Source organism: Camellia sinensis, chromosome 5 (assembly GCF_055761805.1).
Source record: "Camellia sinensis isolate YWXY chromosome 5, ASM5576180v1, whole genome shotgun sequence".
NCBI lineage: Eukaryota > Viridiplantae > Streptophyta > Magnoliopsida > Ericales > Theaceae > Camellia > Camellia sinensis.
Window position 1 is genome coordinate 10,848,048 of NC_138965.1, and position 23,313 is coordinate 10,871,360.

Consider the following 23,313-nt stretch of genomic DNA (forward strand, 5'->3'; position numbering starts at 1 on the left):
CCGGATTCCGGTATCTTCGCAGATATCCTCGGCCTTGCCGAGATTATCTCGGCGTCATATCCAAGACACATGACACCTCGACTGGCACTCCGATACCACCTCAGCCACCTGTTGTCGTTCAAAAATTATGTCCCCACAGCTTGAGTTACACCTCACATCTCTTGAGTTGCATTTCACTACACAAGAAGTTGCATATGTTTTACAATATATATATATATATATATATTTATTGGTCTTTTACTTGTATGAGACAATGGGTTTACAAATTCAAAAAATAAAATAAGAAATTTGCACAGAAATTCAAATATATGGTTAAGATTTGTTTGTTTATGATGTGATCACACAAAAAAATAGATTAACACGTGCTATTGATATATTTTTTTACATAGAAAATACTTACACTCGACATGATTCTCACCCTTTTGTAATAATGTAATTTATTTTTCACTCATTTGTAATTCTTTCAACAAAATAAAAATATCGTGATCATATTTTTTAAAGATTTTGTTAATGTGTGTTATTAGAATGCATCTTAAGAATTTTGAAATACTTATACATTTTGTATAAAACAATGTACAAACTCTTTTAGTTTTTTAACATGTGCCTATACAACACACATTAACAAGACTTAATTTTTTATGGTAAATGTTAACAAGTGCTTTCTATCCATTGTTTAATGTTGAGAAGTGTGTAAAAAATGTTTTTAAAATATGTAAAAGAGTTAAAAAGTGTATTGATTCAGTAAAAATGCATTGAATTTAATGACAAGTGTTTTGTATTCTTCAAATTTTTTGTCATCTACGTGTGTTTTGGAAGTACTTGTTAGCCGGACTCATTTTTTATAGAGATATTGTTAACATGTAATTTTAAGGCATCTATTAAAAATGCTTTAAAATTTTGTATATTCTTTTTTGCTCTTACTTGGATTTGGAATGTATCATATTTTAAAATTTTTTAATATCTCTTTTATGGAAGCATATTAACCAAATTCTTAATATTAAACATTATAACAATTATATAAAAAAAAATGCAAAACCCACTCTTAGATGCCCATTAAGCTTTATTGAATTCAAAGTTAAATTTTCCCTTTTTTCAAGATATAAGTCAAAATCAAAATAAAAAATGGACAAATTTTTGCACCTTCTTGTAAGTTGTGTACAATTTTGTCTATGAACTAATTTTTTTTTTTTTATTTTATGGGGGAAATTGCTTGTACTTGAATTTGAAGACAGTTTTTTTTATTTAAAAAACAACTAATTATTAAGTTTATTTAATCTTAACTTTTGATTATATTGCAAGAGACATTTTTCAAGAAATAATTTGTTTTGTTTAGGGGAAATTGTGAATCAGTTGGAAGATCAAATAACAATAATAATAATAATAATAATGTGATGGAAAAATTTATAATTTCAATTATTAAAGTTGATAAACTTTTCATTGATTTAAAATTTATTTTGAAAATATGGACTGAATTGTAATTTTTTCTTTTATTTATTATATATGCCTACGTTTGGGAAGAAAATTTTGGGGCTTTTTTGGCTATTTTAGCCACACAAGACCAAATAGACTATTTTAGTCACAAAAAACAAAACATCACATCCAACCCATAATCATTACACTCTTCTCTCATAAAAAAATTCAAAAAAGTACCTTCCCAAACCAAGCTTTTTAGCCCAGACTAAAATAGCCAAAAAAACTAAAAAACCAAAAAGACAACCCACTTCCCAAACGTAGGCATAGACTAGTAACTTATTTCATCACAATTACCCTAACAATTACAGTACATAAAATTATTTTATATCATATTATAATTATCATTTGATGTGACAGTGCCACGTAAGGGGTTGGACTCATTACATCAAAATTATGCTGAGACATGCGATTATTAAATTGGAATAAAACCAAGGTGTAGTATTATTATTATTTATCATATTTTGATTATAACAATTCTATATAAATTAATAAACTTTGTAAATACTGTAACTCACTACAATAACGTAATAAGTTATCACATTATTAAGATTAAAAAAAAAGAAAAGCGAAAATTCTACTATACATATCTCCTATTATATGCATTCTTAAATTATATCATTTTCTCCTTTAGTTATGATTATATTTTAATTATGACCCATAAAATCTTTGGTTATGTTTCATGTGTTGTTTGATTATGACTTTTTTTTTTTTTTTAAGTTATGACTGAGAAAGTATGAAATTATGTAATTTTCTTTTTTAATTATAAGATGCATACGGTATACACCCCATAATCTTTTCCTAAAAAAACATAAATGTGTTAAATTGTATAATATTATTATTTTATTTATCATCTTATATATTATTATTGTATTGATAATAGATATATGTAATTTTTTTTTTAAAAAATTTACTCTTAGTATAAATTAATGAGAAAGTTATGTAGTGTTTTTAAGATAAATACACGTGTATCCCATTTGATTTCTAATAGTTTGGATTGTTAATTTTTAGGGTAAATTACAAATATTTAATATTTGGTTAAAATAGGAATTATTTTTTATAATTTAGAAAATTATAAATACTCTTTTATTAAATTTTTTTTATTTAACAGAATCATTTGAAAAAATGAAATTTTTAACCACTCTCCTATTCAACGATAAAATTACTTTAATTATTAATTGAAATAAGTTTTTGACATTATTAAAAATTATTAATTAACTTGATGATTATTAATAAAATGGTTATTTGTTATAAAAAGCGGGATATAATTTTTAAAATTATAGAGGACAAATCGTATTTAAAATAAATTTTAAAAAATGTATTTATAATTTACTCAAATTTTTAAGAGATAATTGAGCAAGTGTTATAATATAATAATAATGATTGAGACTCCTAGTTTTTGGATACGTCACAATCTTTTTAGATCTCCACTATTGATAGTGTGAGCCCTACACATACATAAGTAAGTCCCATAAATACATAAATGATAAAAATCTAAAAAAGATTGTGGAGTCTTCAAAAAAAAATGAGTGTCTGAAACATTTTTCGTAATCCAAATAGTGAGCAACATTGTTTAGCTTCTTAAAAAAATAATGAAGTGTCATGATGATAGGACAAGAGGGCCTACATGGTTTGAGAGTGTGAAAACCCATCTTTTAATTATTCTTTAAAGAAAATTTATTAATTAATTTTGTCTACAGTCTATCTGAATTATACATTAGTGTAAAAGTTAATTTTAAATTGACTCAATTCAATCACTAACAAGACATTATTAAGAATAATAATTTTGTGGGTGTTCAATATTTGTTGTTTATAAATTATTTTAATTATGATTCAATATAATAACTATTCTTACTAAATACCTTAGTTAAAAATCTTAGTGTGTCAATTTTCAGAAACCCACACAAAAAAATAAATAAATAAATAATACAAACAAACAAACCATGGGCAAACAACCCATAGTTCCTACCAAACCCACCATCTCTTAGAAATTAGGAAACCATAAAATTTAGGGAAAGCTCATTCTTAGAACTTGGAGAAAGGGAATGGAATGTTTTTGAGAAAATAAAATAATGGAAAGAATGAGAGAGAGAGAGATGTCTTCAATATTTATATGCATGCAAGCCTTCCTTGTGCATGCAAGCATCCGGTGAGAAAGAAAAAAAAGAAAAAGAAAAAAGAGAGAAATCCCCAAAGCCACCAAGCTTGGTGTTAGGAGAGGAAGAAGAGTAGGAGATTAAAGAAGCCAAAATTCTCAACCATTTTGTCACTCTATTACTAAGTAAGAAAACCCTCTCAACCCTCTCATTTTGTTTTTATATAATTGAAATTTTTCAGATTACGTACATTTGATACATTGTCTGAAACTGTGTTGAGAATAATCTGTCTTGAATCTGCCAGCATGTTACCCGAATTTTTAGACAATTTTATACTCAGAATTTCGAGATGATTTCTTCTATAAAGTTGTTGATAATGATGTCTAGTTTATCTAGAAATTTTTGGAAATAATTTTTGAGCTTTCTACGAATTTATAAAATTTTTTAACTAAATCTGAAACTGTGTTGAGAATAATCTGTCTTGAATCTGCCAGCATGTTACCCGAATTTTTAGACAATTTTATACTCAAAATTTCGAGATGATTTCTTCTACAAAGCTGTTGATAATGATGTCTAGTTTATCCAAAAAATTTTGGAAATAATTTTTGAGCTTTTTACGAATTTATACAAATTTTTAACTAAATCTAAAACTGTGTTGAGAATAATCTGTCTTGAATCTGCCAGCATGTTACCCGAATTTTTAGATAATTTTATACTCAAAATTTCGAGATGATTTCTTCTACAAAGCTGTTGATAATGATGTCTAGTTTATCCAGAAATATTTGGAAATAATTTTTGAGCTTTCTACGAATTTATACAAATTTTTAACTAAATCTGAAACTGTGTTGAGAATAATCTGTCTTGAATCTGCCAGCATGTTACCCGAATTTTTAGACAATTGTATACTCAAAATTTCGAGATGATTTCTTCTACAAAGCTGTTGATAATGATGTCTAGTTTATCCAGAAATTTTTGGAAATAATTTTTGAGCTTTCTACGAATTTATACAAATTTTTAACTAAATCTGAAACTGTGTTGAGAATAATCTGTTTTGAATCTGCCAGCATGTTACCTGAATTTTTAGACAATTTTATACTCAAAATTTCGAAATGATTTCTTCTACAAAGCTGTTGATAATGATGTCTAGTTTATCCAAAAAAATTTGGAAACAATTTTTGAGCTTTCTACGAATTTATACAAATTTTTAACTAAATCTGAAACTGTGTTGAGAATAATATGTCTTGAATCTGCCGGCATGTTACCCGAATTTTTAGACAATTTTATACTCAGAATTTCGAGATGATTTATTCTATAAAGTTGTTGATAATAATGTCTAGTTTATCTAGAAATTTTTGGAAACAATTTTTGGGGCTTTCTATGAATTTATACAAATTTCTAACTGAATCTGAAACTGTGAGACAGATTTTACCATGTATTTGAAAATTTATTTAAAATTCTATACTAAGCCAAATCTGTTAATTTCTGACTAGAAGATGAAATTTGAGAAGTCTAGTTTCATAATAAATCCTTAGATTATGGGTTTGATCTATAAATTTAAGCATGGAATTAAAATAAGGAAATGTGACAAATCTGCGTCATAAACACCCTTGGAATTTGTTTAGAATTATTTATAAGTTATTTTTGGAAAAAGCTTTTTGAAAAATAACCATAACATGTTTATTGAGTATCCTGTTGATTGATATGAATTTTAGAGTTGTATAAGTAATGTATTTATAATTTTAATTGCAAGATATATACTTTGAAATTTTTTCTTGACAGAATAAAATCACCACTTTAATATTATGCTAGTCTAATTTTGTAAATCAAAAATTTGTGCATGTGTGTGTTTAGGGTTTAATTCTTGTATCTAAGTTATTATTTCATACCATGATTTAAATAAATTGTTTATTTAAATTCTGTACTTTTATTTAGTATTGTGTGACACATGCAATATTTTATGATTGAGAATTTTAATGAGTTGGTATAACATTACTTGTGATTAAAAATTTGGAGTTATTTGTTATTAATATCAAAATTAACTGAAATGATTAACGACATATACCAAGTTAACAATTGACGGTTAATACCAGTTGTTCGGGGTGAGTCTTGGTTTAAAGACTTTACGGAATTAAAGGCTGACGGTTAACACCGGTTGTTCAGGGTGAGCCCTGGTTTTGAGAATTCTCACGTAAATTGTGTTGCGAAACTCTAAGATGGCACGGGACTTATTTGAACCCTTTTCGGTATTCGGTTTTGGAATAAGGGTGGATGTGCAGGTGGCACACAGGGAGGTTGCTTACCTCTGGCAGACCGTTTCCTTGGGGCAGACCACGGATGCCACTACTTGGGTATATAACTCCGGACGTGGGCATCCTTGGTAGTTACGGTTGGTAACACTTAAATATTTGACCAAGGGAGGGTTTCAAATTAACCGTTGCCATGCTTAGTGGTTGGTGAGTTAAATCTCTTTGGTGAGATTTCGAGTGTCACCTAAATTATTAAAATTACTGAAACTATTCTAATGGTTGTAATTTCTGTGTATAATTATATTGTTATCTCATGTTTAGAATATTATTATTTGTCTCTTAAAAAGAATGGTAGGTTGGTTACGTTTTCTTACTGTGTTGCAAAACTCATGGCATATATTTTGTTGCCCTGGCGTTTCATGCCAGATTATGTTGAAGAAGGGACTGAGGCTGAAATTGGAGCTGCTGCCAATATCGAACCTTGGCTGACTTAGAGTCAATGTTTTGTCAGAATAAAATCCTGTTATCCCTTATATTAGGATTAAACTATGTTGTGACGTTGTGTGTGAACTTGTAGTTTTATTCTGTCGTTGGACTTTGGCTTTGTAAGAACTTAAAAGTTCCTAACTAGTAGTTAAAATTTTATCTAGCAAGTTATTGTTATTTAAAATCTTATGACGTTGTCACAGAGACGGTTCTTTTTCGGGGTTATTTGGAATGATTTAAATAAGTATATTTTTTGAATTTTTATGAAATATGAGTTAGATTTGAAGTGATGTGTTAGAGATGTGATGCGACTTAAATAAGATGATGTGAAGTTTCAAAAAAGCTAAAAGTCAAAAAATTACTATCCTATTTAAGTCACATCATCTTATTTAAGTCATATCACCTCTCTAACACATCACTTCAAACCCAACCCAAATCCAATCCATATTTTATAAAAAGTCAAAAAGTGCACTTATTTATATCATTTCAAACAACCCCTTACCAAACCAGTAGTAAAAAAAATTATTAATAATTAAAATTTTAAGTTTTTCAATAGTTTTTGTAAAACATTTTTCTCGTGAAAAATGCTATAAATCTCAAATAATGTATCAAATTTTATACTAAACTTCTCACATAGGTATGAAACCTACACAAATCTATATGTGTGGGTCTCACGCTCATACAAAAAATTTAATAAATTATTTGAAATATTTAGCATAACTCTTTTTCTTGCAGGGCATTGAGTTGCATTTTCCACTTCTTTTTAACCGTTGGAGAATTGGAAAAGATAGGAGAAACATTTTCCCCTTCTTTTGAACCGTTGGAGAATTGGAAAAGATGGGATAATAAAGTATAATTTTCTTTTTTGATATTTTTTATTTTTGTTGGATAAGTAACGGTCGTATTTTTCGTCAACCCTAACGTTTCTAACGGTCAGTTTGGAAAGTGAACCATCCATTAAAATTGTGTTTACCCCATAAATTTGGAGAAAGGTTTAAAAAGAAAAAGTAAAAAGTGAGTGAATTTAGATAAAATACAAGTATATTTTATTCATATTTTATCTAATTTTATTTTTATTTTTCTTTCTAAATCTCTTTTCAAATTTATAGACTAAATATAGTCTAAAGAGAAAGAGAAATTACATTTCAGTTTTGCAATGAAGAAAGTATTTTGATTTTTTATTTTTTATGATAGTATAAGTTTTTTGTGTGCATGATGCAAGTTCATTATGTGTTAGAAAGAAAAAAAAAAAAGAAAGAAAGTTGCATCACAATTTTTTTTTACTTATATTATAATTATTCTTTCACTGTCTTATTTATAATTTTTCCTAAGAAGAATGGGATCGTAAAATGGTGTTTCAAATTTAGGATGAAAATTAATAATAATGTTGTAATAATAATAATAGAAAAATGTGGTTATTCAGCTTGTTTGGTTTCGTTTTTCTGAAAACAGTTTTCAGAAAATTCTATTTTCTTATTTTCCGTATTATTTTGTTTTTAATGAATTTTTTTAATATTTTAAGTAATTTTTAGATATATCTAACATACATATACCTAAAAAGTAAAAAAATTGTGAAAAAAACTTTTTAAAAATTTACTAAATACCAAAAATACAAAAAGAATACGAATTCAGTACATTTTTTTATATTTTTATGTATTTAATAATTTTTTAAAATATTTTTTCACAAATTTTTTTACTTTTTAGATACATCTAAGTAAGGTGCATCTAAAAAACTAAAAAAAAATGTTTAAAATTTTAAAATATTCATTAAAAACAAAAAAATACGAAAAACAAAAAACTTAATTTTTAAAAAATTTAATTCAAAAAACTCAAACTAAACACACAATGTTTTAAAAATATGTGCACCGAAAAAAACTATTTTTAGGATGTAAGTCTCATTAATGATTGCCCATCGAGCCTTTGTTAAAATCAAATTAGTTTAAAGAAGTTAAAATTTAAATAGACATATTGACATATTTTTATATTAGTGGTAAGATGTGCTATGCACGGAATTTTATAAATTTTTTAAAAGAAATTATTATAAATATATTGAAGTAATTGAATATTTTATCTTATGGTATACATGAAATTTATAAATTAATTTTTATGTTTATAACTTTTTAAATTATTTGCTTAAAAAAATAATATATATATAAATTTATTTAGTACAATTTTGATGAATTGTAATCAAAGAAAAGTTAAACCTGATTAAATAGATTACACGAGTTGTGATATATCTCTTCTTGTTATGAAAATATACAAATTTAAAAGTTATAATTAAGATAAATATATAATTTTATTATTAAATATTAAGTGAAGTGATATTTAACAATAATTGATATAATGTTTCTGTTATTAATCCAATAATTTAAGTTACATTTCTTTTGATTTTAATTTCATAACTAAAAAATATAATATGAATATAATACACACACGGATTTCTAATCTTTAAGAATAAGAAGGTTTTAGAATATTTTCAACCTTTCATTATTTTCTTTTAATTTTTTTTATCTAATTTAATTTTAAATTTGAATAAAAAAATTGATTTGATATGAATTACTTTAACTTTTTCATTAAATTTTTATCATTTTTTAAAAGAACTTTCATTCTTATCCTGTTTTTTTTTTTCATCAATTTTGATGGAAAAAAAACAACAATTTCTAACACTTCATCTTTTTAAATTTTTACCAAATTATAAAAAAAATATTAAGGGTTGAAGATTATTTTAATTGAAATTATAGTGAAATAAAATCTTGAAATAGTGAAAGTTTGAGTATGTGGTTGGTTGAAATGTATAATTTGATTAATTCTCTTCTCATATTTGTATAAAAATTGACACTTATGACTACATCATTATTGGTCAGATTATGGAAGAAATTTTGAGGTGTCAAACATTTTTCATTTGTAAATATCTTACCTATTAAAAAAAAGAAATAAAAGAAAAAGAAAAAAAATATGTAGTTTTGGATATGTGTTTATCAATTTTGTTTTGTGAACATATGTGTTTATAATTTGATTATGAGGTGTCAAACTTTTTTTTATTTATAAATATCCTATCTGTTAAAAAAAAGAAATAAAGAAAAAGAAAAAAAATGTGTAACTTTTGGATATGTATTTATCAATTTTGTTTTGTAGACATAAACAATTGATATTTCAATTTAAAAAAATTAAAAATATAGATTGGATATTTTTAGGATAAAAGAAGCCATCTAACTCGTCTATGTAATATTTTAAGATGGACTATTTTAATCACATAAAAAAATAGAAATTATATTTGGAGATTATCCATATATGTTATGTTATTATATACAAATATAGCAGTAACAAATTTATTAATATATATGAAAAGTTATACTAAGCTTTCATTTTCAATTAATTGAATTATGATTAACAAACTAACAAATAAAAGTAATGGTATAATAAGATAGAAAGGGGATAAAAATAAAAAACACTATTTAAAAGTTTTAAATTTACCTAGTTATACAAAAATCTAATGTTATAGTATAATCTTGAATTCCCAGTAAATTTTCACATTTTCTATAAAATAAAATGATAATAAAAAATAAGAAATTTGATACCCATTTTTTACTTCAATTTTACGATTTTCATTAAAAAAATAAAATCCGATCAAAATCCTTAGTACAGAATGGGCTAGATACTTTGATAGCAACCATCATCACTAATAATTCCTCTCCACCATGTCAACCTGCAAACAAACACATAAATCTCAGTAAAACTGAAACCGAAACCAAAATCAAACCAACAACAGAGAAAGTGAATCACACAGGAAAAAAAATAAAATTAAAAAATAAATAAATTTATGGAATAATAGGATATTATCCCCCAACAACTTAGATCTCGTCCCGCCTAATCCGTCAGCTCCTTTATCAGTGCCTGTGAAGTCTAGGAGTTGGGGTGACTAATCAGACTATTCTTTAAATAAAACTTAAAAATTAATTAATTTGTCTCATTAAATGATTTAAAATTTTGATAGATATATATCAAAAAAATAGATAATTATATTATTAAATCATAATTCAAATTTAGATATTGTCATATCTTTTTGAAATCTATATCTAAATTCTTGTCTTCTTTATTTTTGTGTGGTTTCTATCTTTTTTTTTTAATTTATTTAAGATGGAGTTGTGGATTTCTATTTTTTTAATTTAATATATCTATGGTTTCTATTTGTTTTTAATTATCATTATTTAGGTAAGTTATGATGCAAGTTAGATATGTGAGTTTTATTGATTTAAAGCCTTTGTTTGGGATGTGGATTGGCTTTTTAGCTTTTTGGCTATTTTAGCCTGTGGTTAAAAAGTCTCGTTTGAGATAAGTTTTTTGGCATTTTTGACTTTTGTGAGAAAAAAATAAAATGATTATGATTTGGATGCGATGTTTTATCTTATTGGGCTAAAAAACTTATTTTATCTTTTTGTGGCTATTTTAGCCCAAAAAGAGGATGCCAAACATATGATGGTGTGAGATATTTTTAAATTAGATTTGTTTAGATAGACTTTAAAGATTTTTAAAATTTAAAATTGGATATTGAGAGACAAAAGAAATATTTTAACTAAATAAAAAAATTATATTTATTAATTTTATCTATTTGTGTATCTGATTTTTAATTTTTTTTGGTGGTTATATTATAATATAATATATAAGATATAGATAGATATTCAATTCTCATGAAAAATATTATCTGATTTTTTGAGGGAGAGAAAATGAAAGCAAGTTTTAATATTTTTCTTTTGGAAATCGATGAGATAAATTAGAATAGAGAGAGTATGAAATATTGATTTTTTTTTTTCCATTTGAAATCCATAAATTAAGGAATAATTATTATTTCAAAAATAATTAAATAGGTATGTGAGAAGTTGAAAATGGAGAATAATTATTATTTTCAAAATAATTAAATAAGTATGGGAGAAGTTGAAGAGAGTGTGTATGAGAGAAGTCAAAAAGGCTTGGGAGAAGTCAATAAGTGTTGAGATTTTTTTTTTAAATCAAAAAATTAGAAAATTACGATTGAGATATTGGAGCACCCACAAAACTTGTGAATTAGAAATCCTCTTTTTCTTATATGATATACTAGCCTATCACCCGTGCTATGCAAGAGATAATTATAGATATTTATATTTGTTTTAGATTTTTTTAATATATAAATTATGTTTTTTAAGATTTTTTATAAAAATAATTTAACAATCTTATCACTAACCATAATGTATGGAAGAAGTTGAAAAAGGTACTGCAATAACTATACACGGATTGCATCTATAATTATTTGTTTAAGGGGATTTTAAATGTTGATCAGGAGATTTTGACCAAATCAATAAATGCAGGCATGTAGAAAGACATGTGGATTGAAAAAAGTTAATAAATGCTGATTAAGGGATTTTGACCAAATCAATAAATGCTGAGTTTTTTTTTTTAAATAAAAAATTTTATAAGTTCAGATTGGGATATTGAAGCTCCTATAAGCCTTGGGGGTTAAAAACACAATTTTGCTTAATATATAGTATAGATATAGATAGATAGATAGATAGATAGATAGATAGATATATCTTTTTATTTTTATTTTTATTTTTGTATGGTTTCTATGAGGTTTTTTTTTTTCAATTTATTTAAGGTGGAGTTGTGGGTATCTTTTTTTTTAATTTAATTTATTTATGGTTTCTTTTTGTTTTTAATTATTATTATTTAGGTAAGTTATGATGTGAGTTAGATATGTGATAGACATGTGAGTTTTATTGATTTAAAGTTTATTTAGATAAAAACTTTAAAGATTTTTTTTTTAGTTTTACAGTTTTTTTTTGTTATGTTATAATATAATATATAAAATATAGGTAGATATCTACAACTTTAATAAAAAATATTATCTGATTTTTTGGGGAAGAGAAAATAAATGCAAGTTTTAATATTTTTTTTTGAAAATTTGTGAGAGAGATTAGGAGGGAGAGATTATGAAATATTTTTGTTATTAAATAAATAAATCAGTCAATAGTTTTTTTAATCTATTTTGTAAATTAAAAATCAATAATTTTGAAAATTTGATTAATTTTTCTCATTAAGTGATTTAAAATTTTGATAGATACATAAAAAAAAAATACTTAATTATATTATTAAATCACAATTCAAATTTAGATGTTATATCTTTTTGAGATCTATAGCTAAATTTTTTTTTTTTTTTTTTTTTTGTGTAACTATAGTGTATGAGAGAAATTGAAAAGGGTGTTGCAATATTTATGAGAGAAGTCAAAAGAGATTGTGGATTGGGAGAAGTCAATAAATATTGAGGTTAGGTTGGGAGAAGTCAATAAATGCTGAGATTTTTTTTTAAATCAAAAAATTAAAAAATTAGGATTAGGAGATTGGAGCTCCTACAGACCTTGGAGTTAAAAACCTCCTTTTGCTTAATATATAGTACAAATATAGATAGATAGATAGGATAAATTACACTTTGTCTAGTTTATATTTGGTTATTTTTTTTTTATTTTTTTTCACTTTTTTTTCAATTGACTCTTAAAACTAGCTTCTATTCAAAATTAGCCAGAAAATGCTCTAGGGTAGTTGTCAAATAATATAAAAATATATTATTATATTGAGATTTAAGTTGTGTCAAATGTGTGATTTATATATAATAAAATATTTATATGTCACGTGACTATCAATATTTTATTTTTTTGTTTAATTTTGAACATAAATTTTGCTTTTAAAGTAAATTAAAATAAATTTAAAATACGAATAATCAAAGTAGGAGAAAAAAAACTTTAAAAGCTAAATTAATATAACGTCAAATATAAAAAGGGAAAGTGTAATTTACCTTTTTATATATTTATTTTTTACATATATATATCAATATTAAGTACATAGTCAATTTTATTTTGCTTTTATTTTAAATTAATGATATTAGCCTAATAGTTTTGTAGAGGTTACGAAATCAAATCATATGAACAGAAATTTGACACTTTTTGCGATATTTCCCTATCAACAACTACCAATCGATCCTATTAATGTAAATTGTGTGGGACAAAATAAAAATAAAAAAATAAATAATAGATAGGTAGATATGAGTGGAGGGGTAGCATCTCCTTATCACCATCTTCTATACTTTTCTATACTCTAATTTATGGGTTTGGCTCACAATGATAATTTAAATTATTTATTTTATAAATTTCACAATATTTTTTGTACAAAAAATAAGTTTCATCAAATATTATTAGATACGGGAATAAATTATATATATTTTTAAAATTGACAATAACTATGAATTTAAATTGAAACAACTCATTTTATAAAATAAAATATAATTTTTTCTATCTATTTATTGATATTTGATGACATTGATTTTTTGTACAAACAATTTTTAGTATGAAAATTACAAGATAAACGGTTTAAATTATCTTAATGGGCTCAGAATGAAACTCGCAAAATAAAATATATCAAAATATAGAAAATAATTGTACGGAGAGAAGTAATTCCATAAGTGGTACCCATACATTATTAATCATACAGGAAAATAATGTAATAATTAATGGAACTTACATGGAAATAGTAAGGCCAGGCTTTTTGCTTGATGTCATCTGAAAGACGGTAGAAAATGATACAGCTGGAATTAAAATCCTCCCATGTGACCTCAAAACGCCCCGATTTTCTTTTCTTCTACCGATAATGTGCTATTCATCACATGATTTCACCGGAGTGTTGTACCCACATAATTATTTGCACTTATGGGGAATTTGAGAGTAAGCCCTCGTTTAGTTTTTTTGGTTAGTCTAGGTTAAAAAATCTAGTTTAGAATGTAGTTTTTTAATGAAAAAATAAAATAATTATAATTTGAATGTGACATTTTATTTTATTATATTTTAAATTTATTTTATTTTTTGGTAGATAAAATAGTCCCAACCTCACATGCCGAACAAAACCTAAATAGAACAACTCTCAAACTAGAAAATATATAAAAAATTGTCTAGGGTGTGAGATTTATAATTCATATTGAAAGTATTTGTTATGAACCAATATCATGAATCCATCTGGACAATTGATGGTCAATTTTGAATATATTTTTTAATTATATTTTCTAGATATGTATACTTACACTGAGTAAATATTTACTAATGACAAACTTTAGTAACATGGTAAATTACTCAAAATATGAAGAGACTACTAAATTTTAGAATCACTCAAAATATGGTACACAGTATAATCTTTTATCATTTTGCTACACTTCTAGGCAAATAAGGCAAAGCATATTGTATACAAAATAAGTCAATGATATACTTTCAGTTTGTTATTTCCTTGTCATAATTTCGGCATCTTATCTTATCCCTAATGCTTGCTACAATTGGCAAATTAAAAAAAAAAAAAAAAAATTGTTTAATAATGCTACACTTTTTTCCTTTTTTTTTCCCGACTTATTCTGAGACTAACTTAGACATATTTCAGTAATTTAAACCGTTTATCTTATATAGTCAGCTAAGAAAATTATTCATGCAAAAAAGTTCGGTTGATCCAATATCAATTGTCATACCATAAAATCATTGTTATCTATATATATATATATATATATGATTTGATCATGTAAAAACTAATGCCTAATCAACTTAATTTTTTACATGCACGTTCTTTTTTAAATTATCATATAAAATGAACAATTTCAGATCATTAAGACAGGTACAAACTAGTCCCACTATATGCAAACTTCACCTATGAAATTACAATATTCAATTTTAGTGAATCCGATCTCAGTGCAAATAATCTTATTTCTAAGCTCGTTTGGTGGATGTTTATGGTTATTGTATTTTTGAATTTTGTGTCAGCGTGTCTAGTCTAATTTTTGCTTAAAGCTCAAGAGATAAAAAAAAAAAAAATAACTTCAATGAATTTTTTTTTAAAAAAAGAATTGATTATAAAAAAATTTAGAACTAAATGCTTTCTTAAATTTTCAATTTTAAACTTGTTGAAACTACAACAAAACATGATCTCTTTCAATCTTTCTCTTTGATTAGAGCTAGCTAATTAAAACAAAGCCTCTACTGGTCGTTTCACATCTTTGCGGTATCTTCGAGATTGGGGAGCTTCTAAACATACCCACTTAATTTCAAACTGTGCCCATTATACCTATATTGCAAACTTCATATCTCAAAAACAAAGAAAAATTTAAAAAAATATTTATGTGAATATAGAAAGAAAATTGATGGGTGTATTCAAAAGTTCCCTCTGAGATGTGTATTGTTATTGACCTTGTGGTGAGACACTTATCCAAAACTTTTCCAAAATAAAGGTGTTGTATGCAGAATAATTGATGAAGTAAACAAACTAAACGTGTACTTGTTCTGAAAACAATGTTTACAAATTGGCATTAATGATTGGGTTTAATTTCATGAATGATGATTGCAAATCAAACCATGTGTTATTGTAATTCAGATTGAATTTTTTTCGCTGTCTTACTCTGATCCCTAATTTCTTTTTTAAGGGCTTGTTTAGTTGTGTTTCATTTTGTTCATTTTTTGTTTTTCATAGTTTAGAAATGAAAATAATAAAAAGTTCAAAAACATCTATCATGCTATTGGTAGAAAAATAAAACCATACATGAGCTTGGAATATCTTTTTGTCATCATGGTTGTTAAAATCGAATCATAAATAAGATAATTTCTGTTCACGAATCAAATGAGGCCTAAAGGGATAAGGTCTCATTTGGTGGTGTGGTAGCTTTTAATCAAATTTTCAAATAGGTTTGGCACTGTTTGGTGTTTTTAAGCAAAAGCACCTTTGGCTACTGTTTTATTAAAAAAGAAAGTATTTTGCAGATCATTATGAAAAATACTATGAAACTAAACACACACCAGCACTAAATCAGGCCTTATACTAGTAAGATGCCACATAAACTTGTAAAAGAGGCTTCTAGATTTTGTTTGTTTTAGTGAAAATGGCCTTTTTCATACAGATGTGCACTTTGGTTAAAAAATAACCGAGTGGAATTAACAGTTTATTGAGTTTTATAATGTATCTAAATTTGATTTATTTGTATTTTGAATCAGTTTTAAACCAGCTTTAACTGAGCTGAGTTCAAGTAATTTATGTTTTTTATAGTGCTTATAAACTTATCAAGTTGAATAAGATCTTTAACATGTGTTCAAGTTTAGTTTATTTATATAACAGAGTCAATATAAGTCTCAAACTCTAGTAATTAGTTCATTTTACATCACCAAAGTTATATTTGAATAACATGAATCTTAAAGGGAAATGAAAATGGCATCGATAGTAATGAGATTATGGTGTCAATGTTATTCAAGCAATTGATTTCGTTAAGAATTTTTCATGAAAAAATGATAAAATTTTAATATTACGAGCCTAATTATTTTTTATTCAAAAATAGTTAATATTTCTCTAGGACTCTGAGATTCTCAAAAGAAAGTGAGGGAATCAAATTCATACTTTGCTTAATAATGTGATTACCGCTGAAATCCATAATAAAAAATCACTTTCCTATTTCAATCTGTTCCAAACACTGGAATCATGGGATTCAAAATCACATTCAATTAGGTGAGATTCTCATAGGAAAGTCGGGAGAATCGTATTCCTACTTAGCTCAGTAATGTGATTCCTACTAAAACAGATAATAATGAATCACTTTTTCATTTTAATTCCTTCCAAACGATCAAATCAAGAATCATAATCAGGTTTGATTCGATTCCAAACTAAAATGTGAACCCATGTCCCATATGATTTACAGGCTATATTGATTACAACAACATACAGCATATATGAATTTACAAAGCAAAGACAAAGGGCAAAGAGTATCAAAGTGCAACCCTTCATCTCAACTAGGTTGTCACCAAGAGAAATACCCTATTATATGTTAGCTCAAACCAAGGGGTTGGTCAGAAAACAACACCCAAAATAAAGCAAAACACAAGAAGCCTCATCAGGCACCAAAACAATAATACAGCAGCCGAAACAAAATAACAAAAACGCTAGCTGCAACCCAGGGACCGTGCAAACCCCTTCATAAAAATCTAAACTGCTAAGGCATCACACCTCCACCAAAGCACATTCTGATACAGGCTGCAGCAGCAAAGCTAGCACTCCTACAAGGCTTAACTCAGAGGCAACTGTTCTTAATGGCAGCTCTGATATGAAACAGATTAAAACAAAATCCTGCATAGAGTAGAAAACCCCACTTGAATTGCTTTTCACCCAAATAGCCAACTGTTATTAAATCAGTGAGGTCCACCAGGTTAGGCTGCAGCTCCTTAAATTTGCACTCATTCCTGTGTATCCAAATTGACCACAAAGCAGCAAGCAAGACAGCTTTCCAAGTCTTAGCTTCCAGCTTTTTATAATTGAAACCAGACCACCAATCAAACAATCCTCCAAGTGATCCTGGCATGGCCCACTGAACTCCCCACCAATCAATCAATTCAGCCCATAGCTTCCAAATTAAAGGACACAACATTAGAGCATGATCTACTGTTTCTACCTCTGAATAGCAAAAAATACACAGACCTATTGTGTTTTATTATTATTTGGGAAAGTTACCATTCAAGGGGAGTTTTTAAAAATTGTTACATATTAGTAAAAAAAAATTATGATTTTAATTATTAATATTTATAATATTTATTATTTTTTTGCAAATATTTTTTTGACAATCACTTATTTGTATTTTTCCCTTATTATTTTGGTAAGGAAAATACTAACAAGTGTCCCTTATGTATTGTTTAATATTGGAAAGTGTGTATAAAATATCTTAAAAATATATAAAATTATTAAAAGTATATTGATTTCAATAAAAATGTATTAAATTTAGTAAAAATATATCTTATACTCTTTAAATTTTTTGTCTTTTACTTGTACACTAAAAGCACATGTCAACAAAACCCTTTTCATAATACATGTCAGAATATTTAATAAAATAAAAATTGAAAGAATACTGCTTTCTTTCTATTAGGCTAAAAAAAAAAAATTTATACTTCGCTTTGTTTGGCAAATGTTAAAATTTGACTTTTTAAGTTAAAATTTACAAAAAGATAAAATAGGCTAAAATAATTAATAAGACAAAATGTCACATTAAACCCTTAATTATTTCACATTTTTTCTCACAACATTACATCCAACTATAGAAAAATCTAACAATCTTCCTAAATACAAAAACTTTAACCTACTAAAATAACCTACTACAATAACCAATTTCCCAAACAAACTTTTGTGCCTAAGCTAGATGTGGTAAATGGGCACATTGTTTTTAGATTGGGAAGAAAATTTTCATTGCAAAATTAATAGAAGATCGGATTAATTTGACAAATTGGTATCATAGAGAAATGCGTTGTGAGAACTCTTATTTTTGCATATTAAATTATTTTGGTAATTATATTTAGCTACTTAAATTTTGTAATCAACATCGATAATCCAATTCCATAACAGCATTTTGTGATGAAATTCTATAATTAACTTTTAATTATTTAATTAGTGCAATTTTTATCTTCATAATATTATTATTATTGTTATTGTTGTTGTCGTCGTCGTTGTCGTCACTTTTATGACTACACAAATCTAATTATTAATATATATTATTCTGTATAAAGTTTTACATTAATAATTTATGTACAAGAAAATTAACCCATGGAAATTAATTGGTTCAATCTCAAGTCTTTTAGTTACATATAATAATATTATAATATTAAATCAATTAATAGTGATTATTGAGAGGGTAATTTATACCTAAATTAGGCCGAGATGGGTAAATGGGCCAAGCTGGGTAAATGGGCCGTTCTTACAGTAAGAAGGGCTGGATGAAAGGGGGCTTGTAGTTAGCCCGGTCCTGGTAAGCCTTATTGTTATCCCGGTCCGAAAGAACCGTGAAGTTAGTCCGGTCTAGAGAAGCTTTGCATATAGCCCGGTCACCGTACTCAAAGTTAGCCCGGTCATGGCTTATCGTGGTTATCTCGGTCAGAACCTTGCTGTTTGTTAGCTCGGTCTGATACACCATGGTTTGTACATAAGAAACCGAGGTAAGAGCAGTGAAAGGAAGAACCAAACTAGCTATAGTTTGGTCTAGTCTGCGGCTTAGCATAGCCATGCTTACCTCGGTCATATTGGAATCCGACCATGGTAAAACCATCTCACTTGGTTTAAGCAGTGAGGGAGGTGTTGAAGGATAAGCATTGTCTTTCTGGAGTATGACTCCTAGGAGGACTCTACATGGATGAGTAAAAGTCCTACTAGGATTGTACCACGCGAAACCTATAAAAGCTCATAACATCACCTATGGAGAGGTAACACAACTTTGATTCTCGAACACACAGAGCTTTTTGTTTATTTGTCTATTTTGCTGACTTAGGCATCGGAGAGGTATCCGGCACACACCTGTCGGCTAGCTTACGTTTGTATTTTCAGGGAGTAAAGCGACGACGTATGGAGGAGCACAGACTTGATCAACAGGATTATACGGGAAGAATATTTCGTGCCCGTACAATTGGCGCCGTCTGTGGGAATACTAGACAAAGAACAAAACCTCTTGATCAAGTTTCCCTTGCTAATTGAATGGCGCACAACGAAGATTTACCGCAGTCCGCCATTGACGGACAAACCCCAGAGGGGGGTGGGAGGCACGAAGGGTTGCCCTCTATCCCTCCTATGGCGAACTTAGAGCCCCAGCGACAGAATCCCCAGAGGGATACAAGGGGGAGGCGGAACAACACCCCCCGTCGCTCTCGCTCACAAAGTCCTGAAAGGCAAAGGCGAAGAATCGACCCTCAAGCTCTGGAGGATCGTGTAAAAGAGCAAGATGAACTGATAAGGAAGATGACGGCGGACATGGAGGCCATGAAGCACCAGATCAAGGGAAAAGAGGTGGCGACGAGAGAGGGGCGCAAAGGCAATACACTGCCTCGCCACTCTGAAGATCGTGGTAGGCATATCACGCCATCGCAAGCAGAGAGTAGAAGCCTCAAGACAGGCGACACTCAATCAAGGACTTCCAGAACTCGTTACTCCAGGTCTGAGAGAATGAGATCATTAAGGTCTTACACAGAGGGAAGTACCTATCGGCCCTCACACACGCACCATACATCATCCAGGCAAACAGAGTTGCCTAGATCGTTCGACTTACGGACTGTGCTTGAAGAAAGGGCGCGACAGAAGGAGGATGCTAGGACACGTGACCCACACAGAGTTTCAGCCCTTTAGCGGTTGGCTCCTCGGACGCATGGAAGCGTCGAGATTGGGATGCCAATACCGCACCTTGCCTACGAACCAATAGATAAAGCGTTGGCAAAACTCCATAGCTCGCCGTTCGTTCCGGCAATTGAGAACGCATCATTACCCTCAGGCTTCATCCAACCTAAATTTACCACATACAAAGGGAAGACAGACCCTTACATGCACCTAAGCCACTTTCGTCAAGTTATGGCAGTATACTGACGGAACGAAGCTTTAATGTGCATCCTCTTCCCATCAAGCCTTGGTGACCTAGGCTTGACTTGGTTCGAAAAACTTCCAGAAGGCAGCATAGCCTCCTGGGCGCAATTGGCGGAGGCATTCGTGACTAGGTTCAGAACGAACACCAAAACCCTAGTGGAAATTGATCAACTGCTTTCCATCGATATGGGCGAAAAAGAGTCATTAAAATCCTACAATAGCCGCTACTGGGAGACCTTCAACCAGATTGGGGACTGCCCTACCAATCTCGCCATCGCACAGTACAAAAGAGGCCTTCCAGTCGGGAACAAACTAAGGGACTCAATCACTATGACACCGCCTCTCACAATGGAGGCCTTAATGGAGAGAGTGCACCAACACATTCGGGTAGAAGAAGATGGCGCTCGTGCTAAAGCAAAGTCTAGCATGACCACAGTATCAAATAAAAAGACCACGGTAAAGGTCAATGCGGTAGAACGTCCGAACAAAAACGGACGAGGCAGGCGGGACAACGGAGAAGACCAGGATAAAAGATGGTTGAGAGTCTGCACTGCCATTACCACGGTATTCAAAAAGCCAATCTACCGGATTCTAAGCGAGATACGCGATGAACCTTTCATCAAATGGCCTGCCAAGCTAGGAAAAGCTCAGAAGAACTACGACGAAAGATCACGGTGTACCTTCCATAAAGAAAAGGGGCACCGCACTGAAAATTGTACACCATTGAGACAACATCTAGAGGAGTTGGTGGCAGTCGGTCACCTGGACAAATACATTGAAGGAGGGGCGCAGCCAGCCCCCCAGAATGACAACCACCCGAACAGAATGCCAATCGACGCCCCACCTCAAGGCGTGATAAACGTAATTCATGGGGTATTCGAGCCTGAGCGCGTATGTGAACTCAGGGGCATGATAAAGAAGGCTGAGCACTTAAGGGAGGTATTAAGTGCCCAGCCCACCATTAAAAAGGGGAAAACAGAAACCACAAACGTCATATCTTTTTCAGATAGAGACTTGGGCAAGGATATATTGGCCTCACAATGATGCACTGGTCGTCACTCTTCGAGTCAAGGATTTCGACGTCAAGCGGATTTTGATTGACCAAGGGAGCTCATGTGAGATAATGTACTACGACACCTTCAAACAACTGAAATTGGAGGACAAAGACTTGGCACCAGCTGTATCCCCCCTGATCGGATTCAACTCAATGCCAGAATGGTCAGTTGGCAAGATCATCATTCCAGTCAGGGCAGGAAGCGTGACAAAACAAGTGGAATTTTGGGTGTTAAAGGTCCCTTCCACTTACAACATAATCTTGGGAAGAACATGGCTGCATGCCATACGAGCGGTAGCTTCATCCTACCATCAAGTAATGCGATTCTCCAACGAAACTGGGGTAATTAAAAAGGTCTTTGGAGACCAAATTATGTCCAAGCAATGTTTTGTCACGGTTAATGACAGCCGCGCTGCCAAGGGATATGTTCATTCGGTGGAAGAACCTGAGAGCAATGAACTGTTCGCAGGTGTCGGCAAAGCAGCTGATCAAAAAGCGGTGGAAGACTTGGCAGAAGTAAGAATAGATGAAAAGAACCCGAATAAATTCTTTTTGCTCGGTTCGTCGTTGTCCAGCACTGAGAGATTAGAGGTTTTGGAATTCTTAACCTCTAACATCAAAGTGTTGGCCTGGACACCCTATGACGTGCCAGACATTGATCCAAACTTCATCTGTCACCAACTCAATGTCCACCTATCTGCCAGACCAATCATTCAACGCACTCGCAGATCGACACTCCACCACGCCGAGATAGTGGCGGAAGAAGTGAGAAATCTGCTAGAGGCAGGAGCTATCAAAGAGGTGCACTACCCCAGATGGATTTCCAACACAGTCGTGGTGCCAAAGAAGAATGGCAAATGGCGTGTCTGCGTCGACTATAAGACAGTCAACAAAGCATGCCCAAAGGACAACTTCCCCCTACCACGAATAGATCAACTGGTAGACCTAACGGCAGGGCACAACCGACTTAGCTTTCTTGATGCGTATAGAGGCTACCATCAGATCGCCATGTACGAACCAGACCAGGAGGTCACGTCCTTTACAACTCCAAGAGGACTGTATTGCTACAAGGTCATGCCCTTTGGCCTAAAGAACGCAGGGGCAACATTTCAAAGAATGGTCACCAAGATGTTTGAGCCGTTGTTAGGCAGAACAATGGAGGCTTACATCGACGACATGGTGGTCAAAAGCAAGGATGAGAACGACCATCTAAGGGACCTAGGTGAGATGTTCCAGATTCTGAAGAGGCACAAGTTGCGCCTTAATGCATCTAAGTGCGCGTTCGGTGTAGGATCTAGCAAATTCCTGGGCTTCTTGGTAACCAACCGGGGTATTGAGGCAGACCCCTCCCAGATCAAAGCTATTCAGGATCTGGAGAGACCTAACTCAGTAAAAGAAGTGCAGCATCTCACCGGCATGGCAGCTACACTCAACCGATTCATTAGCCGGTCGTCAGACAGACTACGACCATTTTTTCTAGTATTGAAAGCCAAGTTCGAGTGGGACAAAGAATGTGACCACTCTCTGGAAAACTTGAAGGAAT